The sequence below is a fragment of the Coffea arabica genome, chromosome 10e (assembly GCF_036785885.1).
Source record: "Coffea arabica cultivar ET-39 chromosome 10e, Coffea Arabica ET-39 HiFi, whole genome shotgun sequence".
Taxonomy (NCBI): domain Eukaryota; kingdom Viridiplantae; phylum Streptophyta; class Magnoliopsida; order Gentianales; family Rubiaceae; genus Coffea; species Coffea arabica.
Window position 1 is genome coordinate 6488511 of NC_092328.1, and position 19622 is coordinate 6508132.

General features: G+C 35.8%; 1 long non-coding RNA gene across 1 annotated transcript; it reads left to right on the forward strand.

Moving 5' to 3' along the window:
- Window positions 1-17731: 17731 nt before the first annotated feature.
- On the forward strand, window positions 17732-18608 carry LOC140014969 (uncharacterized). Its single transcript, XR_011821718.1, has 3 exons — window positions 17732-18009; window positions 18100-18158; window positions 18425-18608. It is a non-coding gene; the product is annotated as an uncharacterized lncRNA (long non-coding RNA).
- The last annotated feature ends 1014 nt before the right edge of the window (window positions 18609-19622 follow it).

The window sequence follows — 19622 nt, forward strand, 5'->3', positions numbered from 1 at the left end:
ATGAAGGAGGAATTCAAATTTTGCGTCAAATAAGTAGCAGGGCAAAGAGAACCATTCTGGATATGGCTAGGCACAAGAGATTATTGTGATACTGTGATGAATATATGAAGGATGTATGGATTTTGTTTGGTTAGGGTTAGGGTTATTACTGGGAATGTTGTGTGGTTGAATTTGTAAATGGGTGTGAATATAAGGATTGATTCTATAAATAGGTAGGTTTTCAGTATATTGCGGTGAAAAAAAAAACAGGCTATGATGTTTTTGTTTACATATATTCGTGGATTATCTGCAATCCAACCAAGATGGCATTCTTCAATCGTGGCAGGAGGAATTTGCCATGTCTCGCGCAACAACTCTAAAAGGCAACCAACATGATTATTTGAGAGTCACACTTTTGTTTTGGCTTTCTCGTGCTTCAATGGAAGTTGCTATTGACATGAAATTAAATACATGTGGTGTATTTGGATTGCACCTTATTTACACACACTGATTTGTTTATATCATCAACACATTTTTAATTATTTTTTATTTTATATACGTCACATCAGAAAAGTACTATAGTATTTTAAAAAAATATTTCAAATAATCTTTCATCCAAAAATAGTGAGTTTACACTCTTGAGTTTCTCAACTCGAGTTGGTTTAGGTAGAAAGAAGGCATTCAAATTTTGCGTCAAATCAGTGGCACGTCAAGGAGAACAATTAAGGATTTGGCTATAGCGCGGGAGATTACCGTGATGAATTGATGAACATATGAAGAAGATTTTGGATTTTGGTTGGTTATGTGGTTATTATCTAGTTATTGTATAGGGTTAAGGTTGTTATTACTGATAATGTACAGTGGGCTATAAGGTTATAAATGGGTAGATTTTCAAGTCGGTTAATATGTTATGTATATTCCAGCGAAAAGAAAAGCAATGGTTATGACATTTTTCTTCTTGTATAGGGTTGTTATTATGACAATAGAGAGCGGCCATAAGGATTGAACTTGTAAATGGGTAGGTTTTCAAGCATGTTAATATATTACGTATATTCCAGCGAAAAAAAAACAATGGCTATGACGTTTACTGCATTGTCATGTTGTTCTTTTCTCCGAGTTCAGTGGGTTCCTTTTCTATTTTTATTGCTCTCTCTTTATCTGAAGCATTTAAATGATTGTATGTATTTAGTTTAGGATTCTTTTATTTTACATATTCAGTTTAGGATTCTTTTATTGCTTTATTGTACGTATTCAGTTTTTTATTCTTTTATTACTTTGGTTGGATCAATTTCTGACGTTTACTGCATAAGTCACAAACTAATGGTTTAAGAGTGGTCATCAAAGTGGTGAATTGCCAAAAAGTAAAGTTAGGTAGATAGAAGGTTATGAGTCTATAACCAAGACAGCATTCAGTGAATCTTGAATAACAACACAATATCCCAAATAAAAAATGCCAAAATGCTTCTACAGTTTTTGAGGTTTTAAATCTACAAACTATGGTGAAGTTGTATAGGAAGAAAAAAAAGATAGGCAAAGGAATAGGCAAGAATGTCAGAATGACGAGAGAGGGAGGAAATGGTAGGTGAGCTAGGAGGTGGAAGATAGACAGCTAGAGCCTCTTAGGGCAGAGAGGGGGAGAAAGAGTCTGGTGGAGCATATTCTTTTTACAATGTTTGGTATTTTTTCTCTTAGTACCCATAGGGATCATTGGAGCTCACATTGAATTAGGGGTGTAAACGAGTCGAGCTCGAGTCGAGTTTTGGTTAATCGAGCCGAGCTCGAGTTAATTTTGTGAAGCTTGAACTCGAGCTCGAGCTCAAAATATCGAGTTCAAACTTAAAAAATAAAAAAATAATTATTTTTATTTTTATTTTTAAAAAATACAAAAATTTATTTATTTTTTAAAATGAATAAAATTATAATTTTTTTAACAAATAATAAAATATTAGAGATATATATGTAATTTTACTATTAAAATAAAAAATATATATATAATTGAGCTAACGAGCCAACGAACTTAATGTTTTTGAGCTCGAGTTCGAGTTTGAGATCGATTTAATTAGCTCGAACTCGACTCGAGCTCGTATTCGAGCCACTCGCGATCGGCTCACGATCGGCTCGATTCGCGAAACACGCCTACATTGAATACACTGTGATGTAGTGGGTACAAAAATATATATGAATTGTGGATTTGAAATCAATTGGTTGATTGCATTTGATGTTAACTAAAGAGAATATTTATATTTTACTATTTTCATCGCATTCCCAATTTAGGAAGCAAAACCAATTTGCCCTGACATTTATATTAAAGTAGTTTGAAAGATTGTATCTAGAAATATATGTGATTTTTAGTACATTTTTCCTATAGTTAATCTAATATGTAGATACTGTTTGATATTTCTATTGTCCAACTAGGCATGAAATCTCTAGTCAAATTATTGAATTTGATAATTATTGCTTTCATTGGTCCCTCATATCTACTATTGTCTATAAGTTTCTTTGTTAATGACATTTAAAAAGTATATTAGCCAAATGAAAAGCCAAACTTTACTGGAATAAACAAGTTCTTTCTAAAACTATCTCCTAGGAATTCATGGTGTGCTAAATTGAGGCCTTAGATTAAATAGTTTACTCTAAGGTCATCTTATGGTCTCTTAGCCAAAGTTTGATAGGAACGAAGCCAACAGCATCAGATGAACTGGAAGTTGTTTATTAGACCATTTATTCATGCTTTTAGGAAATTGATTTAATTTCTTTCAGTCAAAATCCTTATTTTGTCTGAAAAGTAACTAGTTTTCTATAGAAGTAGTTATTATTTTGTTTAAGATTTAAAAGTTATTTCCTATTCTGTATTCGTCTAGAAATTAGCATTTATTTTTTATTGTTATTCGATTTTTTGGTCAAATAATGTTCTCTATAAATAAATAGATTGACATATTACAAAAATATACAAGAAAAGGAAAGAGAGAGTTCTTACTAGGTGAGAGAGTTATAGAAAAGTTAGATTTGAGAATCAAGTTGTAATCTTACAATATTTTTTCTCTCATAGTGAGAACAATTTTTTTCGCTGTGAACGTAGGTTTGGCAATTAAGCCGAACCATGTTAATTTTCGTATGTTACTCATCATTCGTGTTAATTATTATTTTCTATTAAATTATTGATTTTTTCTTTTTCATCTCAAATAATTGGCCTGATACCCTAATAAATGGTATCAGAACTCCATTGGAGTTCAGATTAATTATTTGAGATTGAATGATTAGTGATATACCATGGCATTTAAAACTATACAATTTCTGATTCAACCATTTAATAAAATTATAAGTTTCACTTTTTGACAAAAGAATAGTGAAAGATGATCTAATTCAATAAGATTTGACAAAAGCGTTGAATGGTAAAAATAAGAAACCAAAAAACATCAAGGATGATGAGTTTGAAATGTTGGACGCAAAATGTATGAGCACAATTCAACTCTATGTTGCGGACAACATCGTAAACAATGTGATAAATGAGGAAGATTATGTAGCAGATCTCTGAAAAAAATTAGAAAAGAGTTATCTGGTTAAAAATTTATTCAATAAATTGCATCTGAAGCGACAACTTTATACATTAAAGATGAAAAAGGCTGGCAACCTCATGAATCATATGAATACGTTCAACAAAATTTTAGATCAACTTCAAAAAGTTGGCGTAGACATTGAGGAAGAAGATAAGATCCATTTACTTCTTACCTCAATATCTGATTCTTGCAAAAGTATCATAATGGCCTTGTTGTATGGGAGAGATATTTTAAAGTTCGAAAATATGCAGTCATCTTTGTTGAATTATGAAAAATAAAAGAAGACAAATCGGAATGTGACATAAGAAGTTGCATTAATCGCTCGAGGTGAGAATAAAAGAGAAAAAAAATTTGATAATGAATTTTAAGGCAAGTGATACAAAAGTCAAGAGAAAAGGTGGAGTTCAGTATTTTGGTTGTCATGAGTTTGGTCATATCAAAAGATATTGCTCTCATCGAAAGAAAAATGTTGAGAAAGAATATGATGATATTGCTGGATATATATCGAGTGTAGATATTCTCACAATCTTCAAAGATAATAATATCTCTTTTCGTGATGGTTGAATTTTAAATGTTGATTATATTTCACATGTTTACTCGAAGTTAAACTATTTTGATACTCTCCAAAGAAAAAAGATAAATTTTGTATCCTTAGGTGATGGATCTATTATGAAATCAAAGGTGTTGGAGTGGTGAAAATCAAAATATTGAATAAAAAGATTCGTTCTTTAAGTGGTGTGACATATATTCCAAAGTTATGAAAGAATCTAATCTCTTTGAACCAATTAGATTTCGAGAACTACCACTTTTCAGCTGCAGATAAAATTTTGAAAATCATACATGACGCAATGGTCTTGTTGATTGGGAAGAAATATGATAATTTGTACCATTTGAATATTTCAATAGGTTGGGAGCGTAGCGTAAGGAAGGAGATCCAAGAATACTCCTGAATTACAAATAGTGATGAGAGAAAAAATCCTACTATGGAAGAAGGTGAATTGAAACCCTTCTCATGAGTCAACTGGATATTGGAATCAGTTAACTACACATATTCATTTGCAAATTGAATTAATTGAAAATAAGACTATCTTGATTCAGGTGTATAGTTAGACATCAAAATATTTTGTGATAAAAAGGCAAATAGAGTTTTTGGATAGTTTGCTATGTTTGCTAAAAAAAATATTCGTCAAGGTAAGATTTGTTAGAAATTTGACTTAATTTTTTTTAGTCAAGATCCTTATTTTGTGTGAAAAATAATTAGTTTCGAATTGATTTTAGTTATTTGAAATAGTAGTTAAGAAATTTTTTATTTTGTTTAGGATTTAGAAATTATTTTTTATTATGTATAAGTGTAGAAATTAATATTGATTTCTTATTATTATTTAATTTTTTGATCAAATAATATTCTTTATAAATAGGTAAATTGGCATACTACAAAAAGAGAAACAATAAAAAGAGTGAGAGAGTTCTTAGTCGGTAAGAGAATTATACAAGAGTTGGATTTGAGAATCAAGTTGTAATCTTATAGTTTTCCCTCATAGTAAGAATAATTTTTCTTTCTGTGGACGTAGACTTGGTGATCAAATCAAACCATGTTAATTTTTATGCGTTGCTTATCGTTCGTACTAGTTATTATTTTAAATTAAATAGATGATTTTTTCTTTTTCATCTCAAATAGTTGACCTGATACAGTAACACATGTTTTTCAAGGTCTAATTGCCTACTCTGAGCTGTGGTTAATAATAGTTATAGGTGGCAAACAATTTCATTTAATTAAATTTACCGATATTCGTCAATAAATAATTGGTTATAGGTATCTTGAAATTTTATATATGGGTATAAAGAGGTTATTCAATACCCATTTAATAAATTGGTTATTCAATACCCATTTAAAAAGGAATCAACAAGCAGAAGCAAAATACATCTCAAATCAACTACAATACAGTAAAACTGAATGAAAATAAGTTTGTAAATTTCCAGTATCTGAAACCATTAAATTTCCAGTAGCTGAGCCTCTTCGTGAAATCACAAAGATGAAAGCTTTAAAATCAAAAAACACCTAAAGAACCTTTGCAGAGGCATGAATTTACAGTTTGCAGCTTTACCTAAAAGTTTGCAGCTTTACAGTGCGGAGGCATGAATTTACCTTCTTTAATTGCCAACCAATTGAAACCTTTGCGCGTTTCCCTGTTAGGTTTCAAACTTTATGCTTTCCTTAACTCTTGCTTGCTAACTCACTCCCCAACTGATCAGAAACCCCTAAATAACGAACAATAGAGAGATGCATAAAAAGGGAGGAGAAAAAAACGAGAACACCAATGGACTCAATTAGGAGATTTTCATAAACATGTCCCAAACATGTAATGGAGAAACTTGTATTCAATGGAAACCATTAAAACAAGAAGGGATGAGAAGCGGGAGGGGTGCTATCTGCTTCTTCTCTTTAATGATTGAGAAGTGGCAGAAAGAGAAGCTTAAATATTATTTTTAAGCGAGTCTTAGCTGTCCTTTTTTGTCTATAGTTCTTCGGGTTAACTACACTTTATCCCCATTAGGTTTAGATTCCGTTTGATAAAATTGAATCTAAATTCTGAAATTTGAATACAAAAATAATTAATTTGTTGAATTTTAAGCATTGAAAAAAATATATGAGTGTCTGAATTTTAATGTTAAATCTATTTATACTATTTGATAAACATTTATAACTAAATATTTGATAATTTTACACTTACATCTTTTCATCTAAAAAAAAAAATAGAACTTATGAATTAATTAACTTAAAAAAATTATGTATGAAATTGATAATATTTATTTTTAAATCAAATTAATATAAAAGATGAAATATATTATATGAAGAATATTGAGAAGATGCGAAAGTCATTAAAAAGGGAGAAAAGAGAAATAAAAAACTATTACATAGAGAATATCAAATTGTTAAATTAAATAAGAATTTTGAACATAATTAACAAACAATGATAGATTTGATAGATAAAATAAGATAGTTATAGTTAAAGTAATTCTATTGATTTTTATCAGGATTAAACATTCAGTTAGGATTTTTGTACTGAAAAAATACACACAAGTTCAGCAGATGGATTTTCATTTATTTAACATTCAAAACATATGAATATCTGTAAAAATTCAGTTTCAGTACTTTTTTATGTTATTAAACAGACCCTTAGTCCATTTCTTACTTTACCCCATACGGCTTAGTTTTCCTCAATTTATCCCTTTTATCAGTCTAGATTAGCAAATTTAAAGTAGTAAAAAATGCCCATGCATGTAACCGTTTTAATTTGCTGACCAAACTGTCTTTTCGTTGGTTTTATAAGAGAAGAACCCAAATGCTTCTGAATGAAAGTGTACCATTTTTCCTCATGCATGCTAATTGCTATCATTACTAGCCTCTAGACCATCCATGTTTCTATCACCAAGGCATCCGTAAAACTTCATCCTTCAACCGGAGAAGATATTACAACCAAAACAAGAAGAAATTGCACAAGAATTGAGAAGAATGTGACAAAGTTCTTCAAGTTTCAGGACTTGTATTTGCTCTGGGTCTATCTCCCAACCAATGTTTTGAAACCTAGACAGTTTATTGAACCGATGAAGTGTTTGAATCGCGGTTCAATCGATAGGATGGATTCAATGAATTTTTTAAAAATAAATTATATAAATATATGTGCACAGAATAAGACATCTAATGGACTAATTTAAAATTTTATATGATAAAAAGTTTAATATTGTCAAAGAGTTCGGACTGTCATAAATAAATTTTTTCAATTGTAAGTTCAAACAAATAAATTTCATATTAATTATATTATCAAAAAATAATCTTAAATCCTATCCAAAACACTACAATATTTTGAAATTAAACAAAATTTATGTCTTTGAGAATTAGACATTATGAATTTAAACTTTAAAGTGTGTCTTTGGGAATTAAAGATTATAACTTTGTTAAATTAGAAAAAAAGAGAGAAACTTGATGCGTAGAGGAAGTTAGAAAACTAGAAAGTAGAAATGTAAACTTAATAAGAGGCAAAAGATGAAATGAAAGTGAGTTAGTGTGACATTTAGTGATTAGTTTTTAGGGTTAAAGAGAAGGGCAAAAAGTCCCAGTGGCCCTCAAACTATTACCCGGATGAAGTTTTGGCCCCCAAACAATTAAATGTAAAGTTTTGGCCCCCGATCAATCCAAAGTATAAATTGTTAGACCTTCTGTCAAATTCATCAGTTAATACCGATGGAATCTACGATCACGTGAGAAGCACGCCGAAATACGAAGGGCATTTTTGTCCATAAAGAGCTGTCATCCACTTGGTGAAATGGGACTTCTACCTGAAATTGAACAAAGAAAAACTCAATTGCAGCCAAAGAAGTTGCTGAACTGGAAGCATGCGAGAAACCAACAATCCGGATTTCCCATTGTGCAAGTGTGAGAAAATGTCGAGAGTCATACCTTCGTGGACCTCAAGAAATCCTGGACGGAGATTTGCGGTGTGCGCGGATGGTGGTTGCAGATTTTGGCAGTGGATCGACAAGGAGATGTGCAGCCGGTCAACGGAGATCATACCTGGGCTTCTGAAAAGAATTAATGTAGCTGAACAGCAAAGAGATGCGTATGAAGAAGAAGTAAGAAGACAAGAAAGAAAAGTCGCAAAGTTGAAGGTCAAAATGAAAGAACTAGAAAAAGAAATCTGTAGCAAAAAGTGGGTGAACAAGTGTCTGGTGAGATTGTTTTTGTTAACATGGATGCTAACAACTATAATCTTAGTTAGTTGGGGCAAAAAAAATGAAAATCTCACAGTTTTTAGACAAATAGAAGGAGCAGTATGAAGATGAATGAAGTGGGTGCACGTTATTGTTTCTGTACTCTGTAATGACTGTATCGGTAGATGTGCAATGATATGTAAGTTTTGATTTGTTGAATGAAAAATCAGGCATGCTTTGCTGGGAAAAAATCGGACTATATTTGCAATACTTTATTGTTTCACTTGTTTGTTGAAATACTCTGTAATGTTGTTTCACTTGTAAAAGAACTGTCCTGCTTGAAAGGAATGACAAAGTGAAGATCAATTGAGTCCCAGTGGCCCTCAATGTGAAGACGCAGTACAATTCCATTAACTAAATATACTAACCAGACAAAGACATGAACATTTGCAAAAGTGGACTAAGCAAATATAAAGACCATCATATTATATTGACCCCACATAACCAATGCTGATGTCAATGGTCTACAAAAATAGAGCCAGAATACAAAACGTAATTAGCACAAACAAAAGTTGATTGGAATTCATCCACTAACATCCAACGAGATTCAAGATTGTAAGACAAAAAATAGTTGGCAAAAAATGTGATTAGAGGTCCCTCTTCAATCAGTTCTTGACTGTTGCTCCTCTTTAATTAGCTCTTCCCCGTCCCTTATCTTTTGTGGTTTGTCCTCCTCTCCCTCTACCTCTTCCACTCCACTTTCCTCTCCAAGAATCAACTGTGTACGGTGGCTCCTTACCCAAATATGCATAGTTAGCATTTATGGCTACTTTTTCTGCATCAGTGAGTGGTTTCCGATTTGAAGTTTTCCTGCTACAGGTTGGTGGACAAGTTTTTTCACTCGAGTCTGGGGTAGATGTTTGTTGCTGCTGTTGTGGTTGGTGGTGCCCAGGTTCATGATCATGGACTTCATGTGGTTGTTGCTGGCTTGCTTGCTGTTGTGGCTGTTCATGCGCAGCTTCATCAACCTGCTGTTGTTGTGGTATTTCTGACTGCATAACCTCCAAAATTTCATGAACCATGTTAGCTGCTAAACAGGAAAAATTAAAAGTGAACGTTGTTGGTTGTACTTACTATTTGTCTCCTCCTTCTTGCATTTGATTGCTGCGTCACAGGTTCAGTTGAAGTATCTTGCTGCCCTTGTTCATTGGTTGGTTGCTTGCATGTTGCTGCATTATGACCAGTCTCCCCACATTTTCGACAATGAATAATGATCATTTTTCTTAGTCTTCTACCGTGATTCTTGCCTTCAGTTGTGTCCCTTCTCCTAGCCTTTCTAGGCCTTCCAGGTTGAGTTACTGATACCGGGGGCTCCAATTCAGGCATTGTTGATGGGGGCTAATGATCCTCACCACTAATTGGTTGTAACACATTTTCATAAAGTTTCAAGAATAGCCCCCTATTATAACAAACATTAAAGTACTGCCGTGGGTCTTCATTCCTCAAAAAAATGGCAGCAATGGCATGACAACATGGAATGCCACTAACCTCCCATAACCTGCAACTGCAGTTCTTTTTCTCCATATCAACAGCAAATTGGGCCCCTCTTGGTCCTTTCACCTGGTAGCCATGCATTGCATTCCAAATAGGCATCCACTGACTTGCAATTTTTACCCTATTTTCAATAATTTCGTTGATTAGAGGTCCAGTTGGGCTATCATATCTTTCCATTGCTGATTTTCTCTTCCGGATCCTATCCATAAGGTACTCCCTGATCATTTCCAGCATTGTTATAATTGGCTGGTCTCTAGCCTCAAGAATATGTGCATTAAAAGACTATGCAAGTTGTTGACCAGCATGTCACTCTTTGTGTGAGTCGGAAAGAAGGCCTTGCACCAATGCCGAGGAGCTGGAGCGTTTTTTACCCACTGATATGCCTCGTTATCAAAATCTTTGAGTTCTGCCATTGCTTTATTGTAGAGTTCCTCTGTTGTGCTGTTGGCAATGTTCCACAGCCTATCCTTAATAGGCAAATCTGGATGTTTCGATACATGTGTTGGACACAATACCTATGCTCACAATTTGAAAAAACTTCAGCTAATGCTCTATCCAACCCCTGTAAAGGATGAAACAAAATATCAAGGAAGGTTACTATGTATATACATACACATACATAACATACACATGTTCACATTATTGCAAAGTGTATATGTGTATACCTTTTGTTGGTCAGAAATAAAGGTATAATGAAATTGATTTTCAATTTCCAAATCATCATTGAGGTATTTCAAGAACCATGCCTACTGCTCCGTAGCTTCTCTCTCTACAACTGCCCAGGCAATGGGCCACCACCCATTATTAGGGTCAGCTGCAATGGCAGTCAATAACTGCCCTCTATAAGTCCCCTTTAAATGGCACCCATCCAATGCTATCAATGGCCTCAAATCATCCTTAAATCCTTTTTTCAATGGCCCTAAACAGCAGTAGAGTCTCATAAATTTTGGGTTGCCCCCATGCCCTCTAAATGGAGTAAACATCACCTCCATTGTGCTGTTCTCATGTGTCTTTTTTATCTCAGCACAATATTCCCAAATTCTCTTATATAGTTGTTCAGCTGATCCCTTTATCATTTCAAGTGCCACTTTCCTTGCTTTGGCTGCTATCCATCTGAAAATTTGAGCTTGGTACTCCTCATTCACAGTTTGCCGGATCTCCCTAACTGGGATTCGAGAGTTCGACTTAATCCTCTCCATTACCTGTCAGACAACCACTTAGACTTCAGGTTTTTATTTTTCCAGGCGTGATTGCAATTTTCATGCTTGTCATTCATGCTTTTAACTACCAAATCAGTACTCCCAAGTGCTTTTTCAATTGAGGCAAACACAAACAATTGGCATGGGGCCTTGCACTTGGCTCTCACCCTTTTACTCTCATTCCTCTTGGTGTATACTGGCCTCCCCACTTTGATACCATATTCTTGAACAGCTGCCTTAAACTGGGTTCTTGAACCAAATTTCATAGTCAACTCAAATCTGGTATCAATTTTGAACTTCTCCATACAAAAATCTTTGTACCTTCTTTGGAATTGGTCACCATCTTCATCTTCTTCTGATGAGCCACCATCACTGCTAAGGTGGTATGGGATTACATCTTCAGCCAATGTATCAGAAACTTCTGGTTCATTTCGAGCTTGTTGCTGCTGTGCTTGTACATTTTTTCTTCTCCTAACCTGTTTTTTTTTTCTGTTGTGGCTGCTGTGCATCATGCTGTTGTGAAGAGAATGTGCCTGTTGCTTCATTATTTTGCTGTGAATCAAGCTGCACCTCATGTGTTAGTGGCTCATCAAACTACTGCTCTGAAGTTCCACCCCCTGTTGTCTCTGGTATCAAACCATCCAGTAGTGCCACAGTAGTCACCAATGCTAAATCTGTCAGAGTCATGCTTTGATTCTGATTCTGATTCTTCAACATCTTCTATGACTCCTTCCTCTGCAATAGGTTGTTCACTGCTATGATGGTCAATAGGATGCTGGATAGTAGAAGTTTCGAATGTACCTTCTTGCTGGTCTGTTGAAGCAGAGGCAATACCTCTTTCTGGATCTAGTTCACTAGCTTGCTCATGCTGGATAGTAGAAGCCGAGGCAGCACCTCGTTCGAATGAGTCTTGATGCTGGTCTGTTGAAGCAGAGGTAGTAGCTCTCCCTTCTAGATCTAGTGCACTAGCAAGCTGCTGGATGCTCTGTCCATGTCCAGCACTATGAGGCTGCTCTGATGACCCAATTTGTTTCTGCTGTAAACCTGAGTTCTGTAACACATCTCGATTGTCTTTTGTACCAGTATGTTCCTCAAATAATAGACCCATTCTAAAACCTTTTCCAGAACATGGTTCCCCTATTATTCTTCCCTGCTCATCCAACTCCTCAATCACAACACCACAACGTTTTTTTTTCTACTGGTTTAACAATCAAAGGAGACCTAAATTTTTCAATTTCTTCAGGTGTCAGGTGGTTACAAAATACCTCCATCACCTTAAACTTGTAAGCCCATTCTGAAAATTTGTTAACATCCTCATCAGTGCATAACTCTCTTAAACCATTGGATAGATCTTTATTTGGTTCAACATAGTAATACAGTATAGCAGCTCTACGATATCCTAATTTTTTCACCATCTTATTCAGTTCAAGAATGGACATTTTCTCGGCGCTGCAAAGATCTATATCATCTACATCTCCATCAACATACCCCACATATTGTCCCCAATTAATTCTCCCTCCATGATGCAAACGTATAGTAAACCATTCAGAATCAGCCTCTGCAACAATTTTAGCCTCAGGTCAATACAATATTTAAAATAGGAAGAATAAATTATCTCACAAATTATGAGTCAAAACAGTTGTATTAGGCCAATAAACTACTATTTCAGTGGCCCCTTTTTGTCGTACATAGTTAATGGGTAAAATAAAAAAACAATGTAGGACCACTGAACCGAATATTAATTTCTACAGTAAAAGATACCAATATATAGGACCACCAATCTTCCCGACAAACTGAAAATTTGACTAATACCATCTTTTTAAACGTTATTAACACGCTTTGTTCCTCTATTTAAACAAAAATAGGGTCAGACCACTTACCGTAAACAAGAAATGGATCAAAGTACATGTCTGGCTTCCTTATTTTCCACTCCATTTCGCTTTAATGTCTACTTCCACGGTGCTAGTAGTAGTGCTCGCAGTCGGAAAGTTGCAGCAAGAACCGTTAATGGCAGGCAGAGGGAGAGATAGTGAAGAAAGTAAGAACCGTTTGGTCAAAATCATTTTTCGCTCCATTTCACCAAGTGGATGACAGCTCTTTATGGACAAAAATACCCTTCGTATTTCGGCGTGCTTCTCACGTGATCGTAGATTTCATCGGTATTAACTGATGAATTTGACAGAAGGTCTAACAATTTGTACTTTGGATAGATCGGGGGCCAAAACTTTACATTTAATTGTTTGGGGGCCAAAACTTCATCCGGGTAATAGTTTGAAGGCCACTGGGACTTTTTACCATAAAGAGAACCTATTCTTTTTTTTATCATATATTTTAAATTTAATAGACAAAAATAAAAAGATTGCTGATTCAATAGTTCATTTTAGTTCAAACAATTTCTGCCAATTCTTAAGCTTAATCAATGCAAAATATCAATCAGACAGTAACTATGATCGGTTCACGGTCCGATCGACCAAACTGATCTTTCAAACTCGAGTTTCAGAACAATGTTCCCAACCCTAAACACTTGTGAGAATATCTATCACATTCAAAGCATTATGCCCCGAAAAAAACCATAATCAATCATTTCTTTTTTTTTTAAGAAGTATAAAAGCAATAACTTCCAACCAGTTGTCCTATAGTTCGACCACTCGTATTTTTGAACAAAAAATCTTGAAATTTTTTAGTGTATTACGGTAACCATTCAATCTTGACTTTGTCTATTTATTCCTTCTTCTAGCAATACTTCCAATGATTGTCGGCGGAGATTGGACTAGGATTTTGGGTAAAGAAGGAAATGAGTAGGCGAGAGATGAAGTGATAAAAAGACAAAGGAGCTTCTCTTCTAACTTCTTTTGTCTTCGAATTTGTAGTTTTTTTTTTTTTCAAGGTTGCACGCTATGAAGGGAAATTTTCCTCCGCTTTGAAGGGAACTTTGGGAAACACATGAGATATAGGCAGTTTAGTCTAGGGCTGCACACGACTCGAGCGGCTCGCGAGCCGCTCGCGAGCCGCTCGAGTCAAAGCTCGACTCGAGTTCGGTCAAACTCGAACTCGAGTCGAACTCGAGCAGCTCGTTTAGTAAGCGAGTCGAACTCGAGCCTACTGAGATTAAGCTCGTTAGCTCGTCGAGCCGCTCGTCGAGCCATATAAAATTACAAAAATACCCCTAGTTGGATAACTAATTACTAAGTTGGAAACTTCAGAGTCTTCAGACTTCAGAGTTCAGAGCAAAAGTTATTTCCCAATTGCATTTCTAATTGCTTCTCCCGCTGTCCCGTGCTCCCGCATCTCTCTTTCCTCTTTCCTTCACAATTTCTCAAACAAACCCTAGCCACCGCCGCCACGAGTGCACCACAGGTCCACAGCCACCATCGCCACCGCCACCACAGCCACCGCCAGCACAGACACCACCGCCATCAAAATAACACCTGGCGGCTCTCCTCGGCCCAGCTGTATTCTTAACGACTGCTAACAGTCCTTCCTTTCGCGCCGCTCGTCCTTCATTTCCCACCTCGAATCCAGATTATAACAAAAAAGCCCTCAATTTGATTTCCAATTTAAGGTTGGTTCGGCGTTCTCCTAATTCGTACGTTGGATCCGGGATTTCATTTGGGTCGCAGCTTCACTTGTTCAATTAAAGAATTTGTAAGTATATTATTTTCTCTCGTCTGAAGTTTGCTGCTTCCCTCTAGTTAGCAAGTACAAAATATAGATTTTGCCCAAATCATATATATATATATGAACACAATAAAACCAATAACTTGATGCATGCTAATGGTTGAAGTGGCAGAGTAGAAAAATGGCCTGCTTTATTGGTATCTCTGCACCATCTGCGGTTTCTTGACTTTGAATATCATGTTCTTTTAGATGAAAGTTGTGCCGGCTTAGTTATGTTGGAAATAAAAAAATATGCGGAAGAGAATCATATCTACAGATACATCTCTTTTGAAGATTGCCTTTGTTATTTAATTAGGCGATGGTAATAATTTATCCGACTTGAATTGTGTAATACACTAGTGACATTTTTCTATTGCAAGTATATTCACTTCTGGGGCTCTTGTGACCATTGAGTAGTTGACCATTGTACTGATCGGGATGTTGAGCAAATGTGATTTTTGTTCTTTTTTCTTGGATGATATTTGTTCAGGTTTTGCAGATATGCATCTTATGTTTTCTATTGTCTGATCAACAAAAGAAGATCCCATAGTTTGCTTCTCCTTTGTACAAATCAATACCATGTATTCAATAAGCAATGCACTTGGTTAATAATATTTGAGATAATGCAGTAAGGTCGTGATACCTTGTTAAATGCATCCAACTATCCAAGACCAAGATCTGATTAGTGATGCAGGGATCATATAACCTATTTGTTAATGGTCCCTTTATTCTTGGAAGATATTCTATCTTGTTTTCCATTTGTTCATCTTCCAGTTTGGTATTTGAGTCTTTCTGATATTGCTGTATCCCTTTTCTAAGAGAATCATATCTACAGATACATCTCTTTTGAACAATTTTTTTGGTTCTCTTTTCTTAAAATGCCATTGACTGGAATCATTTCAGAAGAGACAATGATAGTAACTTTTAAGTCATCCAAGTTTGGGCTGTTTTTTTCCAGGTGGGAACTTCAACAGATTAAGTGCTTTTTTCTAGGCTGGTTTTTGCACTTTTTTCTTGGCTGATATTTTCTGCTTGGGATGATTTAATATAAAAAATTTGATAGAATTAAAAAACACAAGCTCGTTAGTTCTATGTGTTTTATAGTATTGAATGTTTGAGAGTAAAAGATGGCTGTCTAATCATGTTTTATTATTTTCCTTTGTCAATAGTTGAATCATAATATGGATAAGTCTGCGGAAGATGCGTTTTCACAGCTAGGTAGAACAGGTGGGAATTCCACTAGTCCTGTGAATATCATTGACACAGAGGGGGGAAATGACAACGAGGAAGAGCTGGAATACTCTCTTGGCGACGAAGAATTTGGAAGTGAAGAGGAGCAGTTAGAAGGCGATACACAAGCTCCTGTTCAAACTTCAAACCAAGATGCTATTGAAGGTGATACTCTAGATGCTTTTAAAAAGAAAAAAAGAGCCAGAAAATCTGAAGCATGGGATGATTTCGAAGATGTGGAAGTTGGGCCTCAAAAAACAATTTACTCAGAGTGTAGGCATTGTCAGTCTAGATTCAAAAAGACGAAGACCGGTACAACTTCAAGTTTGTTAAGGCATCGAAAAAATTGTTCTAAACGATTGGAGAAACTCAAAATAGTAGAGGCACGCCAGCAAAAACTCAATTTTCCAGCTGCTGATTCTAGTTCAAATGCTCATTCCCTCCTTCATACTGGCAAGTTTGACATGGCTGCCATGAGACAAAGCGCGGCTGAGTGGGTGCTTATGCATGAGCATCCCTTTTCAATTGTGGAGGAAGATGGCTTCAACTTAATGATGAAAAAGGGGATGCCTGAATGGCAAAAAATCAGCCGGACTATCAACAAGAAAGATTGTCTTTCCGTGTATGAAAGAGAGAAGCAGAAATTGAAGCATTTGTTAAGTAAAGTCAAGAAAATCAGCTTGACCACAGACCTTTGGAAGTCCAAGAACCAAAAAATTGAATATATGGTTATAACTGGACATTGGATTGACACCCAGTAGAGATTACAAAAACGGGTCCTCAACTTTGTGCATGTTCCCCCTCCACGTCCGGGCATTGCCATTGCAGATGCAATTTACAAATGCATGTTGGATTGGGGCATTGAGACCAAAATTTATACAGTGTCAGTTGATAACGCGTCGAATAATGACACCGCACTACGATGTTTGAAGGACACCTTCTCGAGAAACAAGTGCTTGTTGGCCAAAGGAAAGTTATTCCATGTGAGATGTTGTGCTCACATACTTAACCTAATGGTTCAAGATGGCCTTAGTGAAATTCAAGAAATAATTCATGACATAAGGGCAAGTGTAGAGTTTGTAAACAAAACTGAAGGGAGGCGATTGATCTTTGGTGAAATTGTACACCAGCTGCGATTGCCTGATTTAGTGCTGATTTATGACTGCAAAACAAGGTGGAATTCGACCTATGAGATGCTAGCTTGTGCTCTCAAGTTCCATGAGGTGTTCCCGAGATTCAAAGACAGAGAGCCAAGCTATACTTTTTGTCCTTCCACAGAAGATTGGGAAAAGGTAAAAAAGGTGTGCAGTATTTTAGGAGTTTTTTGGAATGCAACTCATATAATATCTGGGAGTGATTATCCGACAGCTAATTTATATTTAAATGAAGTTTGTCGGATAAAAACGCTTCTAGATAGCAAAGCAAATGATGAAGACAACTTTATTCAATTAATGGTTTGGAAGATGAAGATGAAATTTGACAAGTATTGGGGTGAGTGTAATCTGATGATGTCTATAGCAGCTATCTTGGATCCCAGGCTCAAGATGCGAGTTATCAACTACTGCTTTCCATTAATATATCCTCCGCATGAAGTGCAAGCGAATATAAACAAAGTTCGGCAAGCATTGTATGATCTATATGCCGAGTATGTGGAGCTGCATGTTTCAAGTTCAAGAGGTTCTGGATCAAGCTGTCAAATAGTGACAAATGATCCAGTTAGCAAGAGTAGCAGTAGTTCATCCTCTACAATGACACACATAACTGGAATGTGTGAATTTCTATCTCATATTGCTACTGTGGAACCCGTTCAACCGGAGAAGAATGAGCTGGATATCTACTTTGAAGATGGCCTTCTCACTGCTACGGAGAAGTCGAGCCTGGATATTGTCAACTTAGATGCTTTGAAATGGTGGAAAAACACAACAAAATACAAGATTTTGCCTAAGATGGCTGCTGATATTTTAGCCATTCCTGTTAGCACCGTAGCTTCGGAAGCGACATTTAGTGCTGGAACTAGAGTGCTTGACTCCTACCGTGCTTCTTTAGCTCCAGAAACGGTAGAAATGTTGATGTGTGCTGGGGATTGGTGTCGTAAGCTACACGGGGTGAAGAAAAGGGATAAGGTAATTATATTGCAAATTACTATTTCTTCTATTACAATATGTTTTATAGTTAGATTAATCTTGGTCTTTATTATTTTTTTTACTTTGCAGAAAATGAAGTCAGCACAAGAGATTTCATTGCCTATTCCTTGAACTTTTTCATGTTTTAGGTAATCTATATTCTTAGTTTTTTGGCTATTGGCCTCTTTATTCATTTGGCTGCTGGTTTCTTTATATGTGTATATGATCTATTTGGTGGCTGGTTTCATTGCAACTAAAATGGAAGTTATTTGGCTGCTTTAGTTCCTTTTTTTCAGATGATTTTTAGCTATTGTTTAATTTATTGTTTGGGCTATTCATTAGTTGAATTCTGGGCAGGATTTTTAGCCGCTGTTTTTGTACATTGTCTAAAACTTTGTGACTTTTTGCGCTTCAGACTGGGCCCTCCACGTCCGGGCATTGCCATTGCCATTGCCATTGCAAACTTATCTTGGTTCAATATGTTTCTGTTGCTGATCAGAGGAAGAGAAGAAGTTCGTGACTTCAATGATTGTCCTTTTTTATGTGGCATGTATTTTCTTATCCTTTTCTTTCTTTTAGACAACGTGTAAATGAGAAAATGTATATTGGGGTATTGATGATTTAAGTAACTGGCTTTCGTTTCTGGGTTTTGTTTAAATGGTTGAATTGTCGATTCTACTGTACTGAGCTTCTTGGAATGGTGGGGTTTTAGTTGTCTTGTGACTTAGTTGAGACTCGGATGATTGGTGATTTCTGCACTCTTTTGTATGATTGCGTTGGATAAGGTGGCAATGTGACTGTAATCTGATGTGAGTTTCACCTTGGATTAGAAATGTGCTTCAAATTGAGGGATGGGAACGGAATTTCAGAGTCATTTTATTTTGATATCAGATTGTCTTTCATTTGTATTGATGCAGCTCCTGAGGAAGTGTGAAGGATCTTTAATGTGTTAATGTATATGCCTAATGGAATTTTGTTCCTTCATTTCTCCGTTCCTTCAATTCCTATGTTTTCTTTTTTGTTCTTGTATGATCCTAATGATGTACAATTTGTTATTAGTGATTCTGTTTAAAACTTAAGCTAGGAGACGGAGTAGAAGCCTCAGATTTAATTCCAAAAATTCGAGCTCACGAGCTGCTCACGAGTCAAAAATTCGAGCTCACGATTCGAGCTGCTCGCGAGCCCGAAATCGAGCTTCAGCTCGCGAGCCATATCGAGTCGAGCTCGAGCCTAGTATTTTTTAGTCGAGTCGAGTTCGAGCTCAATTCTTTAGGCTCGTCGAGCTCGAGCTCGAGCTCGAGCCCACCTATTTTTAAGTCGAGCTCGGCTCGATAAGTCCAAAACTCGACTCGGCTCGGCTCGTTTGCAGCCCTAGTTTAGTCTATGAGATATGTTCTTAGGGATATTGATGTCTTTTAGTGTTTTCGTCCGTCGCCATTTGTGCTGACCATCAATCTTAGGGTAAAGTGCTTACAAACAAAAGTCTGCGGGTAAGGTGAGAAATGGGCCTAACGTTATGGGGTAAAAAATGTAATTAATCCTAATTCTTATCATCAATACGAAAATTTATCATCGAGCCAGAGATAAATAATTACTCAACGCATCCAAACAAG